This window comes from Rhipicephalus sanguineus, chromosome 8 (genome assembly GCF_013339695.2).
Source record: "Rhipicephalus sanguineus isolate Rsan-2018 chromosome 8, BIME_Rsan_1.4, whole genome shotgun sequence".
Classification (NCBI taxonomy): domain Eukaryota; kingdom Metazoa; phylum Arthropoda; class Arachnida; order Ixodida; family Ixodidae; genus Rhipicephalus; species Rhipicephalus sanguineus.
In genome coordinates, this window is record NC_051183.1 from 94,773,383 (window position 1) to 94,793,309 (window position 19,927).

A 19,927-nucleotide genomic window follows, 5' to 3' on the forward strand; every position below is an offset into this window, starting at 1 on the left:
ATGAGTGCAACATATCCTGAAGGTCTTATCCCAACTCTCTCACTGAATGAGAAGGCGATATGACGACGCCGAAAATTGTGTGTCGTCTAAGAATACAGTGGTTCGTATCACTGCAATGGAAGGTTCCGGTTGGACGTACGAGAAAAACATAACTTGGAGAGCTGTCGTGGTAATATCACGGAATCTCAGTGTGCATCATGTTGTACATTGTGTGCATAGCCTAAGTAAATCTATTCAGGTTGCTTAGCTGCTACGAATTTCAGTTAATAAACGTTAGGAGCTGGATTGAAATCCTGGCAGCAGCGGAAGCATTCTGATGGGGCGAATTGCGTAAGCGTCCATGTAGTGTGAAGGTTAATAACGCCTTGTTTCCGAGTGCATTTCAGAACGTGCCATTAGATATGCTAATATGCATGCGGCCTATAACAACTGTGATTAACAACACGGAATTTCAGGAGAAGAGGGAACTTCGAAGAGATGAAAAAATTCTTGAACAAAAGGGCGTCGCTAGACTCAACGATGCACCGGTCTTCGTAAAGACAGCAACGAGGTTCCCTAGCAGCCCGCATGTTTCCGCTTTTCTCGCTCTTCTACAGCCAAAATGTGGAGAAGGAAAAGAGAGCGAGTGCGAGGAAGGAGTAAAAGGACAGGATTGGTCTATTTGGGTATGTTGGTCTGCTGAATTGGGGAGAGTAAGGAAGACAGCTAGACAACACAAATGAAAAAAAGCAGAATAAGAGGGCAATAACACCGGTGCTTGTGATATCACCTATCCCTTTATCAACAACCTGCGTTCTGCAGATCTCGAAGAAGCCTGTTCTAAAAATTTAGTATAGATAAAGGTCCTTTCCAAGAATTATTGCCACGCGTGCTCTGTTCAGGACAACGTTCGACATGTGATGAAGTTTATGATCTATACACGTTTGTGATCCTTGGGCAGGAAACTTCTTGCAATTTTCTTTGACGAAATTCCTTTTCCAGCTGACACGGATATGTTGCCAGATGTACAACGTATGCAGGCAACTGGTGCAAGAAACACCGCAAGAACTGGCACGTACATTCACCTTTTCAGTACTTCTCGTAGCTTCTGTAAGAGGTGCACTCTCTCCGACTATGCATATTGGATTCAAATGCAGGAGCCGAGTGCTCCATCTGCACGGCCAGTTTAAAACGAGTGATGATTAAACAGTGCGAAGTGAAACGATGCGCTGCATAGATGAACTTAGACGAAAGACAGAAGAACATGAAACGGACAAGGGCGTTGCGCACTAACAACTTTTGTTAACAAAACTTGTTAGTGCGCAAGGTTATGATTAAACAGGTTTCACTTTTGCATCACTGGTTGACAAGAAACTCTACCGCGCGCGATACTGATCTTTCGTAGCGTCAGTGAGATGCGCACGCCACAGCTCTGCGGACTGCCTTTTCCCTAACTATTCTGACTTGTGTCATGCGGGAGTTTCTGACACCGCATGTATTCTCATTAAAAAAGTTCGGGAGATACCGCTGATTTTACAAATAATTCGACGTTAATAGAAGCAGTCAGCGGAGGTTTAGCTCTTCTGCATTGTTTGACATTCAGGCTAGACTGACAGCGCGATCAACGTTATTGTGCTAATCGAGTTGCTGGGTACGTGACCTGGCCCTATCACGTACGCCAACTACGATGTGACCCGTAAAAGGTAATTTATAGTCAGACGCGACGTCGGCTACTAGAATACCAATAACCGTTGGCTACCGATTACGAACGCTACCGAACAGTGGAAAAGCGGGCGTTAACTTTGAATAAGACGGTGCGTGGAAAGGCGGCTTGTGATATAATTTAGGCTATTTTACGAACCTTTTTGTGTAAACAAAGGACTGAAATGGCACCTTTTTAGTTATCGTATGTTTGTCATAACATAAATTACGCGGCATGTCATGACATTGATTATGATATGCTTCTAATGCACGCATGCCCATTCTGGTGGGTGAAATGGTGACGAGATGACCACGACTGGTTCCGAATATATGGCTCAAAGCATATTTGATAGCACTGCATTACGGTAGCGCATTGGCGCCCACATGTGGTTTTATTTCGTATATAGTGAGCTTTAATTAAACTCTTTGAAAATCACCGCGCAGCATCTACGCTGCCACAAAAAAGTGCATCGGTCGCTCTGGAATGCCCTCTTCAAGGTAACGAAAGCAGTTGACCCAAAAGTAAATAAAAATTACACCATCTCCCGCTAAAGGGGACCATGAGGCGATGCGAAGCCGGAGCACTTGCACGATCGCGTTCCGTTGGCGTTCGTTGGGCATGCTACCGACCTCGCGTCGTGGAACGCGAAGAGGGACGCTACGCGCGTCGTATCTTCCATCTAGCCTGGCCGTTAATTCTCACAGGGCGAGCGGGGAACGCGGTCGACAGGCGCGCGAGAGGGGGCAGCGTAGAAGAGGAGAGAGAAGGGGAGGGGACGCGCATGCGCTCGAGCTCATCGCGGCGTTGCGCAGGAGAGAATTTCGGCATGTCTAGCCCGCGTTTCAGAGGAAGAGTGGAAAGGGGGAGAGGGAAAGAGGAGAGGGGAATGGGAGAGGGAAAGTGGGGAGGGGAATGGGAGAGGAAAAATGGAAAGGGGGAGGGGAGAGGGAAAGTGGAGAGGGAAAGTGGAGAGGGGAAGGGGAGAGGGAACGTGGAGAGGGGTTGGGGAGAGGGTGAGTGTAGAGGAGGTGTGTGGAGAGGGTATGCGCATGCGCAGTAAGGGTGGTCACGCCGCACACCACCACCACCACCGGATTGAGCTCCGCCTTAAGATACTTCGCATCTAATAAATTTTTCCCTGGTTGACCTAAGTTGGCTAACTAATTAAACGCACTATAAGATACACCAAAGTGATGTCATATGAAGACAAACCGTATGTCGCTTGTTTTATTCAGTTCCGGCTAATAACTTTTTAAATGCGAAGCATTTCTAAGCGAACCAAAGGCACTTTTACTGCTTCTAAATGTATATTAGCCACCCACGCCTATGCGTTCTCCTTGTGGTCTCGTTAACTTGACACATACCAAAATTTGCATGGGAGAATGTCATTGTATGGTGAACACGGTTATCAGGTCATTACATGAAACATTCGGCAGATCCCGCGCGTTGTGGGAACCAGTTTCATGTGAAGCAGTCAGCGAGCACTTTATGCTGTATTTTATGGCTTTGAACCAAGTGTTACGACGGGGATCGACGTGTTTTTGTTAGTGTAGTAGCTGTGTACACATCGTGGGCTCACCATGCACGTCGACAACGACAATACTGGCGTTTAAAGGGCAACTTATGGTGCGACGTAACGTTAGCCCTCACGTTAGAGCACATACGTCACTATTATCAAAACTAAGTGCACTTTATGCTGCACTCATGTGAATATCATAAGTAACTTTCGTTGGTGTATTCCTCCGGGGTCGAGCAATCCTTCAATATAGGTTGATGAATCATAGAATACAAAAGTAATGTTCATTGCATTGCTGTAAAAGCGGAGCCAACAATGGAAGCACAGACGTTAATCAGATATGACGCCGTTATCGTAGGAGAACATATGTAGTGCTTACTGCTTTCTCGTAAAATTAGATAGCCAGCACCACAACCGCAATTTACGTTGCACCGACATTACGCTTATATAGGCTGTTTATAAGCCAGTTTGTAGACCTGGCGTGTCTCTTTTGTAATTCCTGCTTGCCACGCAGAATGCTTGGGTTCGATTCCTGCTGGGAGCCTGATTTTTATTCTTTTTATTCGTCGGGTCAACGCTGTTGATGTGGGTTTTCCTTCACGTACCCGCATTTAAATAACACTATCTGTTATCGCCGTTCTTGGGTAGATATAAAGTGTCAGTCAACTGCGGCGCATAGCCGTACACCGCGGCCCGTAGTAAACGGCTATGTACGTGTCTGGATGAAAGCTTTTGACTACGTACTCGACAGAATCTTCACGGTATTCACGCCATGAGCCGACACTCATATATCGTCAATCCTATTGCCTTCACATGCCAGTTTTTTCTACACCAAGTTATGGTGGCCATTGTGAGAGCACCCAGACGTAGGCGGCTAGATAGACAGATAGATAGATACGTAGGCAGAAACGCTCAAAGTGTCAAAGGTTCGCTTAGAAATGCTTCGCATTTATTAACCTGATCTCCATGTCACGTACGTAGTGAAGCCCTTTGCAAGAGTGACATGTGGGCGCGTACCCGCATTTCGCTGCCTGTGGTATGCGGGTATGCGCCATAGCATATGTCATTCGCAGCCTACGTCAACCCATGCTTTGGAAATCTTAACGGAATACGTAAAGAAACTGATGTAGCAGAAATTTCGGTGCCGGCGTCGGCGGCGTTATCGACGGGTGAAAAATCCCGATGAAAGCACAGAAAAAAAAAAGAAACTTGGATGACGCTTGAGCTTCACCTTCAAGAGTAGAGCGCCATAGCATGATCGGAACCCGTGTACATCGCCTTCAGCTGTGCCGCAAGGAAAGAAACATTTGAGCGCGTAACATTGGCTCTTTCGAACTATCCTTGAATGCTTACTGCAATTACAGTTGCGAATTCGCTACTACGTTACAGTTCTTCCTTTTACAAATTGGCGTAGAACGCATTACACGTCCGTAAGGTGTCACGGGCACATACACAGCCGCACACTTTGTAATGGGTGCTTTAAACTACCCATTCGTAACGAAATTGGTATGTTTTCACGCCTCGTGCGGTTCTACGATTCTCTCACGCAATATTACACGCGTTAAGGAGACTCCTGCGTATACATGCTATTTTATAGCGCTTGTTTATAAAGTAGTTTCAAGCAGTCACGTAGCTCTGTGGTACAACACATGCGTATCATGCAGAAGGCACCGGTTTGATTCTCACTTTTAGGGGCGAAGCTCCTCTTAGTCTAACCTTGTCACGCGTCCGGTGTAAGGCGTAACCGGCAGTACCTCCCTAACAGTATATTAGATGGCGCTGTCTCATAGAAGTACGTACAAACTGCAGTTGAGTGATGATATTCTAGATGGCGCTCTACACCATCTGTGTCGTCATCACCATTTCTCGTATCGTTTCATTTCCTAGATGGCGTTAGTCCAATAGAAGTGTGTGCAATAGTGCACTTGTGTGAATCGCCACTAGACGCATATATATATATATATATATATATATATATATATACATATATATATATATGGGCACGATCGTTGATAAACGTCCTAGCTGGTCAAACCCGATTAATTCAAACTAAAACAAGAAGTGGGCGTGGCAATATATATATATATATATATATATATATATATATATATATATATATATATATATATATATATATATATATATATATATATATATATATATGTGTGTGTGTGTGTGTGTGTGTGTGTGTGTGTGTGTGGATATGGATATGTGGATATGCTGTGATTTTTTATTGTCTATTTTATTTGAATCTATCTGAAAACCAACAAACCCGCCGTCGACGTTGACAGCGGAATTTTCGCGAAACGAGCTCTGTACTGCTATCGCGTTAAAAAGGTCACCGTAGAGCCGTAATCGAACCCAGGCATTTTGGGTGGCAGTCAAATATGCTACCACAAAGCTAGGCCAGCGAGTGAACCTGTGTCAGGCGAAAGAAACCCCTATAGTCATGTCGGGACAACGCCACATGTGGCTGCAGAGTTGGCTACCCGCATTTTTTACTTTATCACACTGTAGCATGTACATCGCTGAGATAAAACTGAAATATCTGATCTAACGTGGATGCCGACATTACGTCGCTCCATAGTGGAAACCGGCCTCTATCTGTATATTTAACTATGTATGCCGTTGAGCAAACTCTCGAAATAAAAAAAAGAGCTACCCTTGATGCGCCAGGGTAGTCAACGTGCCTGGCAAAGCTCACGATATGGGCACCACTAAATTGACACAATGACTTCGATAAACCTCGCAATGCTAAACTCAAAGCGAAAAACCCTAAATAGGCTGCTACTCTGCGGCTACTTAGCATGAAAATGATTCCCACAATGCGCGCGATCTGCCGGATGTGCAATATTCTTTGGTTCCTCTTACGTGAAACCACCTTTATATGTTTTCGACTTATGCCACTGTGAAACACGTTCGATGAAGCGATCATTACGCTAGGTTTCCAAATAAACTGCAATGCTCATAACACATAATACCTGTGCAATTGTTTAACGTTTTTTTCTTAATTTATTTCTTCTACCCAACTCTACTTGCTTGACACTGGCACATCACACCAAAGGACATGAGTTATGGGGAGACGGTACGACCGGTGCGTATGATGTTCCCGCAATTTCGATTGTCGCGTCGCGTTATTTTTGCCGATGTTTTAAGTAGCAACCTAACGTAAGTTTAATCTGTCCTTTCTTCCGTAGCCTCCTCGAATAACATGTAAATAATAGGTATCCTAAGTAGCAAAATTGAAAAATAGGAGAACATGCCTGTCCGTCTCACTACACCTCTGTAGGAAGATGTACGGCACCCAACAGTGTGTTGTCATTTTGCAGGTCATTTTGATGCATTAAGACCAGAAACAAGCGGTGACACGCAATTGATCGAACAAAGCAGGTTCGACGGCTTTTTGGGGTACGGCGTTAATGGCACCAACCAGCTGTTTGTAGACAAATATATATCCACATTGCGTTTTCAAAGTCAGCTTTCCGCAATGTGGAACGATGAATGAGCAGATCAAGGAGGTCTCGATCTATTGCCGGTAGGCTGTGTGTTGTCAGTGTCCCAGCCATATCCGTCCGAGGACTTCGAAAGGGTACATCGTCTTCAGGATTGGGGCAACTGGGGCGGCGTTACCAATGTGTCGCATGTAAGGAAGCCCGCTGCACCAGGAATTGCATTTGTTGATGGCGACAGCTTCAAATTATGGCAGTAGAAGCAAGCATGGCATGTTTACTGTAGTAGTAAGAACCAAGGTGACTCTACAGGAGCATGAGCGATGAGGCTCCACGGAGCGTTACTCATTTTAGTTACCTAGTGACGGCTCTGCTGGATCAGCTAAATATGTCCGCGCATTGGGGGCGGTAAGAATGAAAAGAAGATGCAGGTACAGGTCATATTCAGGCCGAATGCCTTACACGATGCAAGCTAAAGCTGTGCTACACGACACATGCTCTACCAACACAAATAAACTTTATATATTCTCTCGTACAGAAAGCTAGATTGGCGTGTACATTTGTATGCACTATAGTGACACGCAGCACTCCCCGTGGTCCCACACTGAAAGCTGTACAATCATATTTTCCACTATGTAATGTCCTTGACGGAGAAATTTCTTTTCGCAGTCTAATAAAAAAAACAGGAATTACGTCGTGCTACAAAGAGCTTTATTGTCCATCAATATGATTCTTCTTGGTCCACACCACTACAGCAGAACCACAGTGGTTTGTACATCGCCTGGGGATATGTAGGTAGAGCACAGTCTCGTCCAATCAGCCGCAGTATAGCTTCTTGACCTTGTAACGATATTTCGCTTCAGGGCGTCGTCGGCTACTCTTAGTCTTGATCTAGCATCGTCGTCAATTGTCATCTGCTTGCAGTCAGCGTGTCTGCGCGTCATGGTTCACTCCTGTGACAGATTTGCGTTGGTCGTTGAAAATCTTGGTTGGACAAGCGAGCCGCCTTTAGACCGTTCGCCATTCTGACTTCTCTCATTTGTCGGATGAGTTACACGCCAACGTTGCGTAGGGAGACGATGACAATACCTCCGTACAAAAAGGACATAAGTTATGGCAGAACAGCGCAAAGTACAGGATAGTGAACACACAGCACCCAGTGCTGCTTTTTTGCGGGTCCTCGACCTTCAGCAGTGACAGGCGGTCCTGAAAATAGGTTCTCAGCTGATTTCCTAATATCAAGCTTCCGTGAGGAGAGGAGAATCAAGATTGAGCAGGGAGATGCAGCCTCAGGATGCCAAGTGAGGGGGTGATCACACATCGTCGCACCTGCAACTTATTTCGCTTCGACTCTTCATGTTTCGTTGACCAATGAAATATTAGCACTTTCAATAAATCTAGTGGCGCTCACTTAATTGACAACAAATGTCTCCAAGTCGTCACTCACAATATGAAGTCAAGCGTAAACAGGTCGCTAATCCTAGATGTTGAATAACAGGTGTCTTGATCTCGTTTTCTACAGTTTCTTCCACAGCTATCTTTGGCATGTCACGGCGGGTGTCCTATAACGGCGAAGAATGTGAACGCTAAGAGGGCAGACATAACCTTTCCCAGGACAGCGGTGAATGCCCAGGTCTATCTCCACTGAGCGGTCCACGCGATGTAGTGCTGGAATGGTTTCCGCCGAGTCTGTGCGCTTGAATGTTGCCGTCGACCCTGAGATGAAAAACATTCGCCGAGGTGGTTGTTTCATCTCGATGACCGGCAAAATACGGCAAAGTCATCTATGAGAAGGAAAGGGCGTGCTAACACCGAGGCAAATAATACTGCCTAAACCATAGGAAAAACGATTTATGGTCGATATATTGGCTTCACTCGGCATCCACATCTGCTGTCATATCTGGTTTTTGGGTGCCCTACTGAAGGGGGTACGCGAGGTGGTGTACCTGAAGGGTGGGGTAATATTTGGCTCTCGAGTGGTGATCATTTCCGAGCGGTTCCTATGGCAGTGAGAATGTAGCTTGGAATATCAGTTGCAAATGACCGTCTTTCGTGCCCTGTGCACTTTGGTCGGAACCGCTTCTGCGCTCCCCTACGCAAAATGCAGGTTGGTACATCAGTCGGGAAGTCTTTTTTCCTGAAATTGAGTTTGAATTCATGCGCAGGGTCAATGCTGTGGTTTAGCATCCCAGCTACGCGTGTTTAATGAATCAGCTCATCAGGAGAATCCAGCTGTGCTTGAGATTGAATTATCTAGAAGTTGTGCACCTTAAAGCTACTGCGATCGGATGCACGTCTTCGGGAATTGGAATCTTCAGCTGCACCCCTCCAGCTTTTGTAACTCGCTCAAAATTTGTACATGAAGCGATGCTTCTAGTCAGCAGGTATATTGTCGTTTTGACAGGTAAATCTTTTCCAAGGTAAATCTTACACACTTAAGTAAAAACCTGCGTATGCTTACGATTAAAGGGACACCGTCGTAGCTGAGGTTGTTGTACAATCCAGGCGCATCTTAAGTCGCATCTTTGTTTCACAAAAGGAGAGAATGAACTTGCTTCTAGCCTAAGATGGCATCATGCTTGCGAAACCTACATATAAGCAAGTATAATTTGTCGTTCGTACCGCTGCTTGTGCAACGAGTGCTGACATTTGTTCAGCAGTAAGCAGTACATGAAGCGGTGTCTGAAGTGTAAATTCCGCTTTGGAGAAAGCTATACGTAGATATGTTACATGGAATTACATCATACTAATATAATTGCACGTAGCACTGGGAAACACAAACGCTTGACTAGTTTCAAAGAAAATGCTCTTCAGCTATTGGAATACAGTTTGTAATACATCATCCAAGTTCCGACTACTCAGTGCCAAAAGCCTACTACTACTACTACTACTACTACTACTACTACTACTACTACTACTACTACTACTACTACTACTACTACTACTACAACTACTAGTACTGATACTACTAGTGTTACTACTACTACTACCAATAATAATAATGTGGCACAACCCGCGCTTCTGGTAATCACTTTAATGACAAGCAGCCTATGCCGGATTTCATGCTTTGAGCTAAGCAATACGAGGTGCATTGACGCATTTGTGTAAATTGAGTAGTTGTTCACATATGGTGAGCTTACCGTGCACGTCGACTACACTGGCGCCTAAAGAATAGATCATGGTTTTAAGTGGCGCTCATGTAAAGACGTCATTTTTCACTACCAAGTGCATGCATATCATATGTAGGGACCCTCCGCGTACTGGAGCAAAACTTGACTATAGCAATTACTATTTTATTGTTATAAAGCGCATAAACCACACTGTAACCACAATTGGCGTTGTCCCGACATGACACATGTATAGGTTGTTTTTTTTTTCGAAGGAATTTAAAGTACTCGCGAGGTTGACGAGAACCCATAGATAACTCTACGCAAAACAGCCCATAGCGGCCGTCGCAGCAACTAAAATTACGAAAATGCGTCCATCAACACTGGTGCCTAGGAGAGGCGTAAATAACACACATGCTTAAATAACATTTAATTATTTCTTAGCATATGACATTAGGCGTCTGCTGCGAGTGTGCCCTCAAGATTGCATGAAACACCTGTAGGCGCAGCGTTTGTGTAATTATATAATTTTTTTCCAAATATTATTGCTACTATAACTGTCAGGACGTCCTACTTCATGCAAACGCCAATGAGACTGCATGAAACAGATGTCGTATTTCGAGCGATGAAAGAAAAAAAAGTCACAGTTTCGCCGCAACGCCGAAGCAGTGAATGCGATAGCAATAAATTGGAATGTAACGCGAAGAACGGAAAGCAGCTCGAAATTGCGAGCGCGTCGCTCGAGCCCAAAGGACGCACGAAAAGAACGCACACGGGACGAGCGCGGACTATCATGCGTCACAGCTCGACACTGGAAGCGCACTGCTCAAACATAAAGCAGGACGCACGAAACGAACGAACAGTACAAACAGGACGAGCGCGAACGAACTGTACCAGTCGTTACTTATTTCCGTTTGAACAGCGCGCCTCTTTCGCAAACGCGGCCGCTGCAGCGTCGAAGCGACCTTCGTACGCTCTGTCACTTCAGCGCAGACATCGCCGGGAGAGCACAGGACATACAACCCCCCGCTGCCCCGCCAGCCGCCCCCTTCTTTCCTCAAGATAAGTGCACGAAGGCGACCACGTTCGCAGGAACGGGGTCACGATCTTTAAAGCGCGCCACGCGCGGACATCGCGCCATCTACGTGGTAACTCAGAAAGGATACTGATGTAAGAGGTGTATATAAACAAGACGAGCGCGAACGAATTGTGACAGTTGTTACTTATTTGTGTTTGAACAGCGCGCTCCTTTCGCAAACGCGGCCGCTGCAGCGAGCGAAGCGAAGCACCCCACCGGCCGCCCCTTATTTCCTTGAGATAAGCGCACGAAAGCGACGACGCCCTGTAGAGCGAACAGCAACGGCGTTCGCAGGGGTGGGGCGACGATCTTTAAAGCGCGCGCGCACGTCGCGCCATCTATGTGGCCACTAAGAAAGCATCCTGAATTACATGGTGTATATAAATAGCTCGCCGTTAGCAGGCTGAAAGACTGTGCTGTCGTGGCCTAACGTCTAACGCGGCGGGCTGCAAAGCGAGATGTCGCCCGTTCGACTCCGCGCGTCGGGAAGAATTTCTGAATTATTTTTCTTTGTGGCTTTTCTATATATATATATACACATATACATATACGGTGAATGACGGCGGCCACCGACGGCAAAAATCAGCCGAGACTGTCCATATAATTGCTATCGCAATAATAGGCATAACTTCGACTGGGTAGCGCATAAAACACGGACACAAAAGATAGAGACGTAGACAGCACAAGCGCTATCCTGTCTACGCCGAAGTTACGCATCTTTACCAAGCTGGCCAACTTGCCACACTTATCAGAGAAATAGGGTCAAGGACCATGGCAACAGAAAAGTGAACCACCAGGCAGATCGGGCTTCACATTACACGTACTTTCTGTTCAGGTATTCGTGTTCTCGCCTGTTATTTCCTTCCAGATTTTCGCACAGTGCAATACGCAGCATCTGGCTGTTAACACATTCAGCTTGTCTGCCATCTCTTTTCAGAGTTCGCGGTATTATACCGAGCTGCAATTATCAGAGGAATTCAAACGGACCTCAGTGAGGTCGCTGGTGCGTATGCGCATCGTTCTATCGCGTATTCATTGAGGCCGGCGTCTTGGGTTTTCAAAGTGATGATTAGTCAAGTTTTATAGGCTGTTGGGTCAAATTGACAAAACATCTAAATGATGATTACAGCCCTACAGACAAATACTTGTGTATGAGTCTGCCTAAAGTGTCGGTTTTATAGTCATTCCCGATACAAACTCGCGACGTTGACTAAACAAGATGGTGGCAAATAAACACATTTGTACAGTAATAGTGCATGAAACGATTGTATTCATTCATTGTATAATTAGGTGTACGCAAATATAACTAGGCGTGATCACATTATTCTGTTAAATACATTTCCACTGAATTGACAAAGTAGACCGCATTCTGAGTGGTACAATAAAATCACTCATTTACCGCTTTGAAAGCCGCAAAATCCTGCATCTATGCACCTTAACACGCATAGGCTATATTTCTTATGTTCGATATTACCTATCACAAAATAAATGGCTCCACGTGGTGTCTGTCATTGACTGTAAATTTAGAGGGCATATGCATGTTTGAATACGCATTTACTGAAAAGTGGAGGAATGTTACGAATGCAAGCAAACGATTGAGATGTATTCCATTCTCTCTTTCAGGAATGCATGTATAAAATGGTGTTGAGGCTTCATGTAAGGATGGAAACCTTGGATGACACCGTTGCGTTTGCCCGAAGAACGATTCTTACATATGGTTGGACATGAAATAGCCCGTCGTGATGGCCTTATTCTCACTAAAACTCTAAATTATCCAGACTGATCTACATAGAGACACCGATAAAGTTACATTTTTACTTTAAAAACACGCACACTTCGCTACTCATGATCTTTATGTAATAAATTCTGAAATAATACGAAAAATAGAGAAAAAAAAACACTGTAACAAAACGATTTTTTCCCTTGAACACAGCTTTCTTCGGAGCATATACGTCAAATAAAGCATGCATGTCCTGGCTGTAAGTAGCATTTTCAATATATGCTTTTTACAGTCCAGTTTCTTGGACTCGCTCAACCTGATGCACCAGCAGCGTACTCTGGCGGGCATGAGAACAGCGCGCCGCGATATAATCTATACGTTAGTTCTAATACTCCGGTGGCACTATGCGCAATGGGCGTGTGTGATAGAATGGCGGTAAATCGGGCTAGTTGGTTGTTCGTGATCGTAAAATAACAGCGCAAGAATCGACGGACCAACTCAGAGACAAACGAGCGCTGACTTCCAACTGGTTTATTATGCAGAAACATAGAAATTTACAGCACTCACACATCACAACAAACACGTAATTACATCATGCGCGGAAAACATCTTTACTTATGAAGAGGAGCTATCGAAGGAGTGCTAACGAACGGATCACCAATCTTGTCAATGAAATCAGCTTCTACGATTTCACGCGGGATCTGTTCCCGGTTTTTAGCGACGGCACTCGACTTCAGAAACAACGGAACCCACCCATGGTGAGAACAGTGGTCAGGTAGATTGCCTTAATTGCTTATATTTTTCTACATTGTCCTTGTGTTCAGATAATCTAGAACTGAGGCACTTGCCCGTCTGGTGTATGTACAAGCGCATCGTGCAAACGGAAAATGAAATTGTTCAACCGGATCAGGTGCATTTGATTTTGGAGCTGGGTCCCAAGCACGCTGTCGCGCCAAGGAAAGCAAGACCGGAGCTTCTGTCCATCGAAAGGCGGGTCTCCAGGTTAGTGCCTCAAGACGACAATGATCCTTGCACAGCCGAAGGTGTCGGGGTGCTCTTCAAGACTAGTACTACCGCTTCGAGGCCACCAGTACACCGTGTAGTGACTTTCCTAAAGGAACAATCCTTGTGTTTGCTGCCTGCTGACGAGTATAGTGGGTTCTGGGTTTGGTCAATTTCCACTTTCAAATATAAGGCAGCTAGTGTCATTGCAAACGTGTTTCTTGCTCAGAACCACATGTCGCTTGCAAAGTTAAAACGTACAGCAAAAAGGCTTTGCACTAGGTTTTCGCTTGAGAAAATAGCAGTCAATTGAAAATTGTAAATTAGGCCATTTTCAGGTGTTTTTCAGTGCAAAGACACACAAATCTGGCTGCCCCGTAAGGGTCATTGTTTCGGAGAAGCAAACCTGGCAAGATCATATCGCTCGCTTCTTACAGGATCAGCTGAAATGCCTTGTGATTGAAGATCCCTTTTTTATTAGAAATTCAGAAGCGGTTGTTGAGAGCCTTAGCAGGCACGATAAAACTATATTCAATGCTATTTCATTAGGTGTGAAGGATTTCTACTATTCCTTGCCACAAGCTATGATTTTGAAGTGTGTTGAAGATTACATTGGCCAGGTTGGTGCCGTTTGTTTTCAGAACACAACCGGGCTATGCGTTAGCAATTTTTTGGAGTTACTCGCTCTTTACCTGCACGCGACTTATGTAAGTTGGGAGGATTGCCTTTATATTCAGAAACAACGTGTGTGCATTGGTTCCTGCCTTGCACCCATACTTAGCGATATAGTTTTAGCTTCACTGGACAAACGAATGGCCATGCGCGTAAAGAACGCTAACATATTCATTTTTTAGATTTGAAGACGATTACTTGATGTTATTTGACCTCAGCACTTCGCGGAATGCCGACCTAGCAGATGTTTTGACATTCTTCCAGGAAGTTCTGCATCCATTGATAATCACGCATGACACACTGTCACATTTCTGGACTTTAACTAACCTTTAATGACGAACACACTTGTTGGATTTATGAATCGCGCGCAAACAAACATGTGCTTCAGTATGACTCTGCGCATTCGAAATTTGTCAAGCGAAGCATAGCTAAGCTATGTTTCACTAATGCGCTTAAAAAACCATGTTCTCATGCCATGACCGACAGCCTTAACACAAAAGCTCATCATTTAACACACGCGGAACTTCCCAAGATTTGTTAAACTCAATACTTGAAGGTTTGCTCAGAGATGAGCTGAGGTCTTAGCAATCAACTTGCAGTTTAACACGGGCTCTAGAAATGCCGCTCTTCCAGGTTTTGCTGTGACTGTGCTGCGCTTCACGACCAGGCGTGGCGTTTGTTCTGGCTATATCTGTCGCTCCCTCGTCGTCTCCGAAAGCAGGCACGCATTCGCGCTGCATTGTGAACTGTCACATAAGTTTCAAAATACCGAAGAGCCGAAAACTGCCGGCCATGTTCTACCGCTTCCAATGAAAGAAGGGCTAGGAGCAGAGGCGTCAAGAGTGCATTATGGCAGTTCACCGAACTAAGGGATGCTTTCACGGTCTTTTCACCTTTAAGTTTTTTTGTCGGATACAGTATTACCGACCATTGGGGGAGGAAGGCGAGGGACGTGCTCATTTGAAAGGGAAGTGCGTTCGTGAAAGCATACAACAAATCGACAGCCGCTGTGCATTTGGAGATTGCGCGCTGGCTTTTCAAGTAAGCCATTTCTAATGTGAAAGCAGCGGAGCATGTTATGCACGACAGTTTAAATACCGTAAATAGCTGAAATACCCTAAATAGCTGGAAACAGAACCAAAGCGGGAACAAAAGTTTCGATGTCTTAGCGAAATCCGACGCGGTTATCATTGGGGACAAATTTCGGCGTAATTATAAACTTACGCGATCCCAGTGGGTGCTGCAGCGACAGCAGCTTTTCAAATAGGCTACCTTCTGGACAGCGCGGGTTCGGCCTCAAGACAAGATTCAAAAGCAACAAAAAAACTTCTCTCTCGCCGCAAAAAAGCACACGTTCGTGTTATAACGAATAAATAGCGGCTTCAGGGCAGGAAAATCCTGCAGCATGGCGATATCTCTTCCTGGGTCCCTTACTCGCCCCTAATGCCTCCCCTACGCGCTGAGACCCTTTGCTTGGCTTCACAAAAAAGACTTCCTTACCGCGTCGAATGCACGGCCACTCATTTTCCACAAAAATGTTATGAGATACCCTTATCCTGCACAGCATCGCGATAATCGATATATCGTACAAGTATTTCACTACTGAGATAAAAGTACATTTTTCAAGTCTATCTCGATACAGTAATACAGATACTCAAAAGTATATCTAAGATACTACCGCTATATTGTTGCATCGGATACTGCCCAGCCCTGCTACCAACTAGGTGCCCACCATCTCTCCTGTGACCCAGTCTTAGTGCAAGCTACGCTCGTTTGTTGGGTGATTTTTGTGTCTGATTTAATAGACTCGGCAATGAAAACTGCTACATTTCGTCGCCGTAGGTAGTTCTACTAGTGGTAATGTTCCAGTGTACTGGCTGATGTACGTTCTAAAATGAGATATGGTTATTTGAGAAAGCCAGACTGGTCAGCGTGTTATTCTTCATGTTGGCAATTTTGTATAAGGGACAATGCCTATATTGGTATACTATATTTTTTTACAATCGATGTGCGCTTTAGGTCGTGGTGATAATAAGCAGAAAACTCAGCTATGGTTGCTACACTGATATTTCTGGCCACCACCTGATTGGAATGCACCACCACCACGAAGAAAAAAGATAATAGGAACAAAAACTTCTATTGCTTACTCCTCCTGGGGTCTCTTGTACTCCGGCGTCTCTGCATGTCTTGTATAGCCAGCAGGTCAAGTGCAGAATCTGTGCAAAGTAGAAACCACAGCAATTATCAATTGCTTTCCGACGTTGGTGTTCTACAACTGATAATCTTAGGTGTGCGCGCAACACATTACTAAGATGATTACAATATTTGTCCAGCGATTCCGCATGACAGATCTCAGAAATAACTCGTTGTTCGAGCCACACGGTAGCACACATGACAACCTTAATTGGAAGAGTATTCAGGCAGGCGCGATTGTTATAAAGAATACAGGACTAGACAGGAAGATTGGCACAGGAGCACACACACGCTGTTCATAACCCGTACTGGATGAGTTATGTCTATAGCAATTTATATGACCCGCCAACAAGCCAAATGTGAAACACTAGTTAGGTCCTAACGTTTTATTGGTGCAGCACAATACTTGCAGTTAGTCCAGAATGACACTAGCACATCGACATAGGTAAGCGGGAAACAGAAATCAGGCCGCATTATATTTGTTCCTATCGCATATCGGCATTTAATATGTATACCCAAATCTACCGCACTGTGGAGTTTTCGCTCCGAGTTGCTCTTTGGAACAGTGAGGTCAACTTCTATAACAATGGTGTTCTAAGATAAAAAAAGCAGGTTTGAAATACTCGATATTTTAAGATTTGTGGACCCATATAACGCATGCTCAAGTTACTCTTGCTAAAAGGCAAACGACGTTATACCAAGGAATTTACACAAGCTTTCTTCCTCACACGACGGAAGAAATTTGCACCACCTGGCTTGGGAACAATGCTTCCAAAGCAACAAAAGAATATTGATTTTTATTATTGATTAGTACACTCACACTTTTAATATGCAAATGCCCGCTGGCTATTATATAAGGCAAAGCCTCAATACATCCAGATTCCATTTTTAGTGTACTCTGTCTGTGAGCTACACGGCAACCCAATGGATCAAAACACGTAAAGTTGAAGTTTGTGTGTTCACCTGAATAAGTATACATTCATTACGGCGGTCATCTGAAAGCAGCGCTGTTGTCGCACGTGTAGCAACGTTGGTTTAACCTCCGCGAAGGTCATAGGAAAATCAAGAATTGTCTTAGCGCCAACAGTAGAGAAGGTAAACAGCAGGGAAAAGGATATCACAATATTGCTCGAGCCGGACAACGAATCTGTAAGACACTGTTCTTTATTATCATATTGTGCATACGGGGTGTCGCATGTGCAGGCGTGGCTAGCGAACGTCATGCTATTTTTGAAGCTCAAGTGTAGAATCGGAAAGTTATTCCCTTGCTGGTGCCATACTGAGCCTTCTGCTGTAATTTCTGTTTACATAAACAGTGAGTCATGTTATGACTGGAACCAGCTACGATCCGATGAGATGAAATAATTGAAGAAGCTCAGAGGATACGTATTGAGAAAAGGCTCCTCATTAATAAAAGAAAATGTGTTATTGAATTTTATGATTGTTACCTCACAATACTGTAAATGGAAGATGCTAAATGCAAGCATACATAAAGAGGAGCTTCGTCACCTTATGAAACACCGCGTCCTTGTGTAGTAATCACACACCACGGCTTTCCATGCTACCTGCGAAATCGCAATAAAAACATACAGACGCAAACAGTGTAAAGAATTGAGCGTGTGCGGTCCCATTTTATGGGATGTACGTTTGATGTCTTAATAGAGCGCACTTCAAATATGCGCTTTTTAATGAAAGTTGAGGGGTTCGATTATGACATCAGTAAAGAAAACAATGTTCCTTACTCCTTACTTTTTCTGAGGAAAATCGTAAGAAATGTCACAATCTTGCATGCTATCAGCTGCTGGAGGCCTTCGCTCCGATGCAGCAAATGGCTAGTCAACGTTTGTTGCGCAGGGAAACATCAAATCAATGCTTCAACTGCGATAATACTGTCATCTTTATTTACTGCAGTCAGACTGCTATCATGCTTGCTATTTTGAAACGAAAGACGCAAATTTTAGTCTGGAAACATAATGTGCGGTTTTTATCAGTTTCTGAGAGGCTTATGCAGTATAAGCGTGCGACACTGGGCTAGTTCGTAACTCGTTGTGAAAAAAAAAACAGCGCAGAACACACGATGAAGTAGAGCGAGGTAACGAACACAATCGTTTTTTTCAGTGGTGATAAGCCGTTTATAAGGCAGTGGTAACAAGCGTTACAAAACAACCGTCAATGAGCGGTGACAATTGCAAAACCCTGATGTGTCACACCGGAAGAGTGATCCTGAGATTGAGAATGATTTGCTGTAAGCGACAGCCTATGATTAGTGAACACTGATATCATATGCCTAGCTGTTTTGAGTGCTATCAGAAACAACGAGCACAAGCAATATGTCTTCTATTAAATACGAAGCATTTCTATGCGAATTTTTGGAACTTTGAACGTTTCTGTCAACGTATCTATCTATCTATCTATCTATCTATCTATCTATCTATCTATCTATCTATCTATCTATCTATCTATCTATCTATCTATCTATCTATCTATCTATCTATCTATCTATCTATCTATCTATTGTAGCGATCCACATCGCTAACGCCAGCAAAGAGGGTCCAAGGAAGAAGAAGAGGACGACGATGTTAAGAATGTCTCAATAAACCGATGCAGTCGCATGGTCTGCATAAAAACTTTACATATGGCGCAGCCGAGGTCAAGAACCTGCAAATGAAGATCAAGTTCGACTTCACTCGCCATCAGGAGCGGCCTCTCATCGTGGGATTCCAGGCAGATGGCCAGCGATACGTCGAGTTGCAGGAGGGCACTACAACTCCGAGTCTTCTGCAGACGATTGCCAATCTCGCCGGAGCTACCGTTGATGGCCTCGTCACTCAAGGTAGTGTGACTGTGAGCATGCCTCTTGAAGATTTGGCGCCTCACTTGCTAAATGCTCCGCCGGCGTTTGAAATACGAACACCAACAAGCGGCACTCATTGCAACACTTCAGGTGTCATTAACGCATTACTCGAAATGCAGAAGCTATATATAACACAGCAGGAGCAGCTTTTAGGACTTCTTGTTGAAGCTGCAAATACGAGGGACAAGAAGGACGTTTATGTGAGGCCTGAGGTGTTTGACGGCAATTCGTCAAGCGCCACTGCATGGCTGGATTTTTACGAATATGCATGTACCAGAAACCAGTGGACAAGCGATGAAGACCGCATATTTAATATGACGCATTTTCTCTGTGGGAACGCACGGAAGTGGTTTGACTTGCAAATAATATCTCATCCAAGCACTTCTTGGGCAGCATGGAGGAAAAGCTTTGCAAGTGCTTTCGAGATGAATCCTGTAGAGCTTTGGAATATTGCCCTTATCTACAGACAGGGATGTACTAACATCAGGGAGTATGTTTTAGAAAAGTGGCGGTTACTTCGTGTAGCTGACCCAACATTGGCGGACTCGTCAATCGTTGCTCTTGTCATGCATGGTATGACAAGGTATTACAAAAGGCAGATGCAAGCAAGGTCGATCGCCTCTATGGACGAGCTACTCTTGGCATTGAAATATAC